Raw genomic sequence first — 8,163 nt, forward strand, 5'->3', positions numbered from 1 at the left:
ATCTCAAAGCCGATATTACGTATCAGAGAAAGACTCCCTTTATTCTAAACAAAATGATAAAAAGGACTCCACGAAGCTATCCTCTAACTTCAACGGACTACTCCTGATTACCCGCGCGTTACCCACGCGGAGGCAACGTTTAAACAGAAAAGATGAGTAAATCTTGATCATTATAAACGACATAAGGAATAGATATAACACTCATATCAAGGAAACAACAATCATATAACATCATTTAATACATTCTATCACATAACAACAATCATCAGTTCTTCACGGCACAACATCATAAATCCTAGAATCAATTAAGTACATCGCCTAAAATGTACCAAACATCATCATCCAAGAATAACTCAAAGACATCACTTAATCCAAGTATTGTGCAATGCCACAAATAATGAAATTCTACTTCATAACACTCATGCATGTGGTACCAAAACATCACTGATGACTTAGTCATCGTTACTCTCCAAAGATCCCCACCAATAGGATCGATTCCCGCTTGGAATCAGAGCACCTCACATGTTGCACTCAATCCACACTATGGGATTAAGGCCATCACTGGACCAAAACGTCCTAACATCACTTGATAAATATCCTGTAAACTTCAATGGACAAAAGTCCTACAAATTCTATGAATGCATGATGTACAACATCACATAAAATACGATCATGGCTAATCAAAACGCATCATAATTCATCATATTCATCATACATCATCACATGTTTCATATTACACACATCATCATAACATCATCAATTCGTCATACTTCATCACATGCTTTATATTACACACATCATCATAACATCATCAATTCATTCATATTCATCATACCTCATCACATGTTTCATACATACATATATAATCATAATAACATCAAACATTATAGTACATAAATCAAGTAACGACATGACATAGTTAAATTAATTCACAATAGAAAGCGCCACATCACATGGCCTCATCACCCCGTCATAAGGAAAACACACATCATCATCATAATAACATTATATCATCATAAGGAAAACACACATCAAGCTATATCATGACATGGTTATATTAATTCATAGCAAAAAGCACACTTACTATGTTATCGCTGCATAGTCTCATGACCTAATCATAATGCAAGCACTAGAAAACTACATCCTATGAATTATTTTATTCTACCAAGGTATAGTTCATTGCATTAGATTTCCAATGCTTCGAACGGTGCTAAAAAAGGAGTTACGGTTCAAAAGATATGATGATTTCAAAATTATGTCTTGCTGCTAAACTGTCACGGCGACCACCGTGCAGACAGAACTGCTGCAGTGCGATTTTTCACAGTTAGGGGACTTCCATACCTCCGAATTCGATTCCATACAAATTCCCAGTTTTAGAATTCGAAATCCTATGATTATATGCCATTTATAGTAACCTATAACACCTATTTAGAGATCCTAACATCATACATTCCTCGAGGATTCATCCATCCATATATTCAAATAAGGATTTTCACCAATTTCATCAATCTTCATCGTACTCAACATCAATATATCGTCATGTACAACCAAGGTCATTAACTCGAGGGAATTACAAGTCAATTTCAAAAATCATATGCTCATCACAATTTCATTATAGGTTCATCAATCCAACAAAAAACCCAAATACAACCTATAATTATCTAAACCCTAAATCAATTATAATAACAATGATAAAACTCCCCTTATCTTAGAATCTTAGAAGCTTTAACGTTAGTGTTCTTCTTTAACCTCCAACCCTAGCCTCTTTGCCCTCTTTTTCACGTTCTCTCCAACTTTTACGTATCAACAACAAAACCCTTAACCCTCACAATTTTCTCTTAAAAATAGACCCTTTCTATGATCTATCCACCTTGCCCCCAACTTATCCTCTCGCAGTTACTAATTTGCCCCCAAAATCTTTACACACTTTATATTATTTGATTTATTATTATTAATACCAAATAATATCTATTATTATTATTATTATTATTAAATCTAAATAATCATTCTTATTATAATCATAATAAATCATCTAATTTTTTAATAAATCAAATCAAATAAATAATTACAACTAATTATATTTATTTAGTTAATTCTACAACTTCTAATCAAAGACACTACCCTCTATTCTAAGGATGCATACTCTCCGATATCACAATCATCATATAACATCAAAGAAATTTCATCCAATAAATCAATAAAACATCAAAATAACACCAAATCATTGAATAGCAAAAAATCGGGGTGTTACAAGAGTTACTGAAGGTGAATCAAAATTCAAGTTGTGTATAGTTGTGCTTAAGGGGAGACTTCGAATCAGTTACTAACAAGGAGAAAATATTATGGGGTGGGAGCATATTCCAGAGGCAGAGATATGAAGGATTTCAGTAGATTCATTGATGAAATGGAACTTATCGATTTCTCTAGCATTGTGGTAGCGTGACTTGGTATAATGGTTATTGGACAACTATGAGTAGATTGATATATTTCTTCTATCTGAAAATCTCATTTCTATTTGGAAGTTATCAGGTCAAGGGGAGAGTTAGACGAAGTTATCTGACCACTTCCCCATTTGGTTGAAATCTGGTTGTAATGACTGGGGTCCGAAACCATTCAGATTTAATAACTGTTGGTTCAAGCATGATTATTTTTTTTAAGTCATTAAAGAGATATGGAAGTTGATAAAGGTTGAAGGTAAAGGAGATTAATGTCTTATTGAAAAGCTGAGAAGATTTAAAGGTAGGTTGAAATGGTGGAATAAGAAGGTACTATAATCCCTAAATCAATGTTAAGTCCTATGTATAGACAAACGTTATAAATAACATATTACAAAAGCAAGACTGACTAGGCACTAAAATCAGTAGCTCACATAAACACCATGAGAAATATGATGTTACCTGTCAAAAATACAAAGATCCTTTGAGCACCAATGCCAATATAGAAACTTCAATGAAATATGGACACCTGGAGTATTGTTGATGAAAGAATATGGTTTTTGGGTTTCAATTTATTTTTGGGAATAAATTGATCCATATCATAATTCTGGGTTCAATCGATTTTTTGGGTTTGAATCAAATTTGAGGATTTATGAATTATGAATTGGATTTAAGTCTAAGATTTTCAATTTTTTAATTGAAGCTGAGTTTAAGGAAGTGAAAAAGTGTATGAGTTTGATGGAGACAACGATAGTTTTAGTGTTTTAAAGTGAATTTATTGGGAAAAGAAGATGAGTTCTGAGTCTTGGGGAAAAAGAATCTGTGTTGGAAGATGGAAGACATATTTGGGATAGATGAGGGGAAGAAGGCGTGTTTAACGAGAGCTCGTGAAGTAGAATTTTCTTAGGTTTGGGAGTTCGATGAGGGCCCCACAAAACGGAAAATTGTTCTTTTAATTTGATTTTATGTTACTAAAAACCTTTAAGATAGAACTTTCACAAAAAGTGATATTGAAAGAGTGATTTGATAATAGTGCGTCCGCTTAAAACGCTATTAAACTCCTATTATAAGTTTCGGTGGAATATTTTTAATAGCACTTAATTAAAAAGCGCTATTAAATTAATTTAATTATATGTTAAAATTGTAGTTGTGGGTGTTTGGGTGGATTGATTTGAAGGTGGAGAATAAGGTGTCAGAGTTGAATGATATAGATAAGTTTCTGGTTGCAAATTATGGAGGTTAAGGACTTGACCAAAATAGAGCATAGAAGTTGTATGGTGTTAATGGTTGATTACGAGAAACCTTATGACAATGTTAGTTGGAACTATCAAAGATTTCTATTCAACAAGACGAAATTCGGAGCAAATTGTATTAAGTGGATGGAGGCTTGCGTTTTTAACAATTCTATGTCGATGATTGTGAATGGTAGTGCGACGATGGATTTTAAGGTGGAGAAAGTTCCGCGTCAAGGAGAACCTCTATCTCCTTTCTTGTTTGTTGTCTTCATGGAAGGCCTTATAAAGTTAATGGATAGAGCAGTGAAGTTTTGAGGTTTTCATTTTGGTGAAAAGGAATCTATTGATATCCTTCAGTTTGTTGACGACACTATAATTTTTGGAGATGGTTACAGTGACAACTTATGGAGCATGAAGGCCATTTTGAGAGTTTTCGAGCTGATGTCAGGTTTGAGAGTTATTTTTTTTAAAGAATAACATCTTTGGTATTAATGTTATGATTGGAGTATGAATGCAACATCTACTTTCTTGACATGTGGTACCAATTTTTAAATTTTTGGGCGTGATGGTTGGTGATAGTCCAAGGAGAACGTTCATGTGGAAGGATTTGGTAAGAAACATAAGGAACAGATGATCTAAGTGGAAAGGGATATTTCTTTCATTGGGTGAGAGAATTGTTTTGATAAATTTTGTTTTGAATCCGATCCATATTTATACAATGTTGTTCTTTAAAGCTCCAATGTAGGTGATTAAAGAGATTCATAGTAAGTTTTTATGGAGAAGCAATGAGAATAAAAGGTCAATTTATTGGGTGAGTTGGAATTCTATGTGTAAACCTAAGGATTGGGAGGCCTTGGTATAAAGGATGTCGAGGGAATGAACAAGGCTCTCTTGATTAAGTGGAAATGGAGGATTTTGACAGAAAAATGCATTATGGAGTGGTCTGTTGCGACATAGGTATAAGAATCCAGAAGCGAAAAAATGTTCATTTGCGACAAAAGTGTGCATTCGAAAGGGGATTCCATTTGGTGGAGGGATATCATTCTGGTGGATTTTAATTCCGAAACTAACAACTTTTTTTTCTCAGACTTAATCAACTGTAGGCTTCGTGATGGCAGAAAAAAATTCCTTTTTGACATTGTAAATGGCTTTGTAATCAAGATATGAAGGATGCATTTTCGGAAGGTTAGGCTGCAACATCTTATCCGTTTATGAGTGTTGCATAAGCTGGTGTATGGGAGGAAGATTTGTGGTGCTGGAATTTTCAAGTTATCGTGGTAAATCACCCTGTGGTTGACAATTACATCTTGGCAAAATTTCAGTGCTTATTGGTAAATTCTGAAGTGGTACATGAGGATGAGGATGGGTTTGTTTGCACTCGGGAAGTTAATGAAGAGTTCTTAGTTAACTCTTGCTTTCAAGCTATTGATGCAAGGTCCGAGGATGCTACGGTGCCAGATGGAGTGCACGAAGCTTTATCATTTCCGTGGAAGTTACAGGTTTTGTCTAACGTTAAGTTGTTCGAATGTAGATTTATTTTGAAAAGGCTTCCAACTAGAGAGAAAATAGTGAGAAGAGGTATTGTGGTGAATGATAGAGAAAAGTGTAGGGCCTTTTTCTTCAGGGAGGAGGAATTTATGTCCCATTTGTTTGATTCATGTGTTGTAATAAGAAGTATATGGGCTAAGGTGGGCAGCTGGCTAGGTGGTTTGGTAAATTTGTCGAATAAGGAGTCGAAATCACTACTACAAAAAGCGCTTCTAACATCGTACGCGAAATGCATTTTACCTCGGCAAAAGAATCAAGGTAACAAATGGCGTCATGAAAAGTAATGACTTAACACCTCAATTTTTAAAACACCGAGGTAAAGGTTTATTATGGCACGGGTTCGAACCCCAATTTCTGCACATTTATTATTTACAAAAACTAGCTCCTTTTTTATCTTTGTTTATCATGAAAATCGAGGGGTCATTAGTTTTTTTTAATAAAACTCGTTACAGTATTTACAAAGAATATTGCATTAATTGTCCATGAAGATCATATGTTGGATCTTCAATTCCTTGATATTCTGAGCAAGATCAAATACTAGAAATCTCTTTTCTCAAAACAAAACAAAAGGGTTTGTTAAAGGATATTCTCTACTGATCTTGCATGAATTTTTTTCTGGTGAAAAAATGGGTAAGATAATTAATATCAATAATCAAAATATTTTCGGTATAAATAAAAATTTAATGGAACAAACCTTGAATTCAGTTGATTTTTTGCACTTGCAATCCATCGAAGAGAACTTTTCCAAGTTTCCTTATGTTTTAAGCACTTCATATGTTCCATGTAGATTACTAATATTGTAAAAGAACTTATATAATGGACGTCCCTTAGGTTTCACGCGAATCACTAATGATGGATTTTTGAGAATTGATAACTTTTATATGGACGATAAAGATTTGTTTAAGGCAAATGAATGAAAATAGTGAAAGAAACACTTAACTATCATCTCGGTTTTTAAAACAACCGATGGGTTAGGGTAAAATAATTTTTTTTCCAAAAATGGTTACATTGTTTACCCAAAATATTAAAAATACATTGTATGAAATAAATCTTCAAAGAATATCAGATTATTTACCCATAATATTAAAATTACAGCATGAGCAGGTCGCATACAATATTTGTTGCATACAATGTATTTTTAATATTCTGGGTAAACAATGTAACCATTTTTAGAAAAAAATTATTTTACTCTAAGCCCTCGGTTTTAAAACCAAACCGATGGGTTAGAGTTTTTTTAAATGGTTAAATTGTTTATGCAGAATATCAAAAATACTTTGTATGTAACAAATCTTCGCAGAATATCAAGATTGCTTAACTAGAATATAAAAAATGCAGCATGTCCAAGTTTCATACAAGGTGGTAGAGATCTGTCTTGAGTGTCAGACATTCCTTCACCAAGATTGTTTGTTGATGCTATGATTATCACTGCTTTCACTATCGTATAGAATTTGCATGCTTGGAATGCATCCAATTTCTAATCAAGTGTTTGTTCCAAAAATTGGAAAATATTTTTTCAGCACTTGCAATCCATCACTAAAGACTTTTAAGAATAAATTATAGGTGTTCAAAACCTTAAACAACAACAACACCATTATTTAAGATGGATAGCAAAAGTTGAAAAAAATATTTTGTTCAAGGTAGAAGAACATTTTTTTTTCAGTTTTACAATCCATCCTAAAAAAATGATGCATTCGACGGTGGAGCGGCTAAAAATAAGATAGTATTAGAGTAAAATCTGTTCAGCGAGTGTTTTATAATATAATCAAATTATTTTATTCCCGATGTATCAAAGAAACCAAAGGGTTAAATCATTTATTTTATAGTTGTTAACAAATAAAAACATAAAGTGCATTAGCTGAGATTCGAAGCATGTCCTGGTATATCACCTCGGTGTTTATAAAAACCGAGGTAACACGTATTTTTTAATATATATATATATATATATATATATATATATATATATATATATATATATATATATATATATATATATATATATATATATATATATATATATATATATATATATATGACGCGCCTTAGAATAAAATCTCGGTTTTTTCTAAATGACGTGAAAGCTTCGTCAAGAAAAACGGTATTTGTTGTAGTGAATCGTTTCTTTTCAATTATCATAAAGTGAAGAATAAGGATGACATATTTATTGCAGGGGCAGTTTGGTTGGCTTCAGTCTAAAATAATTGATTAATGCGTAACGCTATAGTGTTCAACAGTAAAGTTTTCAACTTTGATGAGTGTGTTGGAAATTATTATTAATTAATAGTATTTAATCACCATGGGTGTGTTCTAAAATGACAAGAAAATATCTATGTGAAATTTGTATTTTGAATATGAAAATAGGCAACACTTCGTGAAGTGTTGCAATAGGCTGTTTGTAGTTTGAATAAAAAATAGGCAACACTTCATGAAGTGTGGGGGAATGAAAACATGCAACTCTAGGTAAAAGTTGCAGTAGGCCAAGCATTGTAACTTTTGGAAAAAGGAATTGTTTCGCCAAGGGTCGCTACCTTATGCAAAAATACTAAAGTGGCCTATAAAAACCTCATTTTGAATTCAAAAATTAATAACAAAATGTATATCTGATAAGCCTATCATATTCACTAAAACTCCAGACACTCTTCGGTACATTCGAGTTTTCGTCGGTCTTACGCAAACTCGATAAAATGCTGAATATCCTGGGTATTCCTGCGTTCCGACTCTAAGACATATTGAGAATGCTTGAAATAATTATAAGGAAAGTGATTTCGTTCATGATTCTAGCCTCGATCCATTCGATTTAAATTGATATTTCTAATAATCTTATAAGTATTTTATATTTTGGTGATCAAGACTTCTGTTTCAAGCATCAAAAAACAAACTGATACATCGTTGACCGATTCTAAACACAAGATGAATTTATATTATGAATCCGGGTATGTTTTAGTGTT

This window comes from Vicia villosa, unplaced genomic scaffold (genome assembly GCF_029867415.1).
Source record: "Vicia villosa cultivar HV-30 ecotype Madison, WI unplaced genomic scaffold, Vvil1.0 ctg.002689F_1_1, whole genome shotgun sequence".
NCBI classification, from domain to species: domain Eukaryota; kingdom Viridiplantae; phylum Streptophyta; class Magnoliopsida; order Fabales; family Fabaceae; genus Vicia; species Vicia villosa.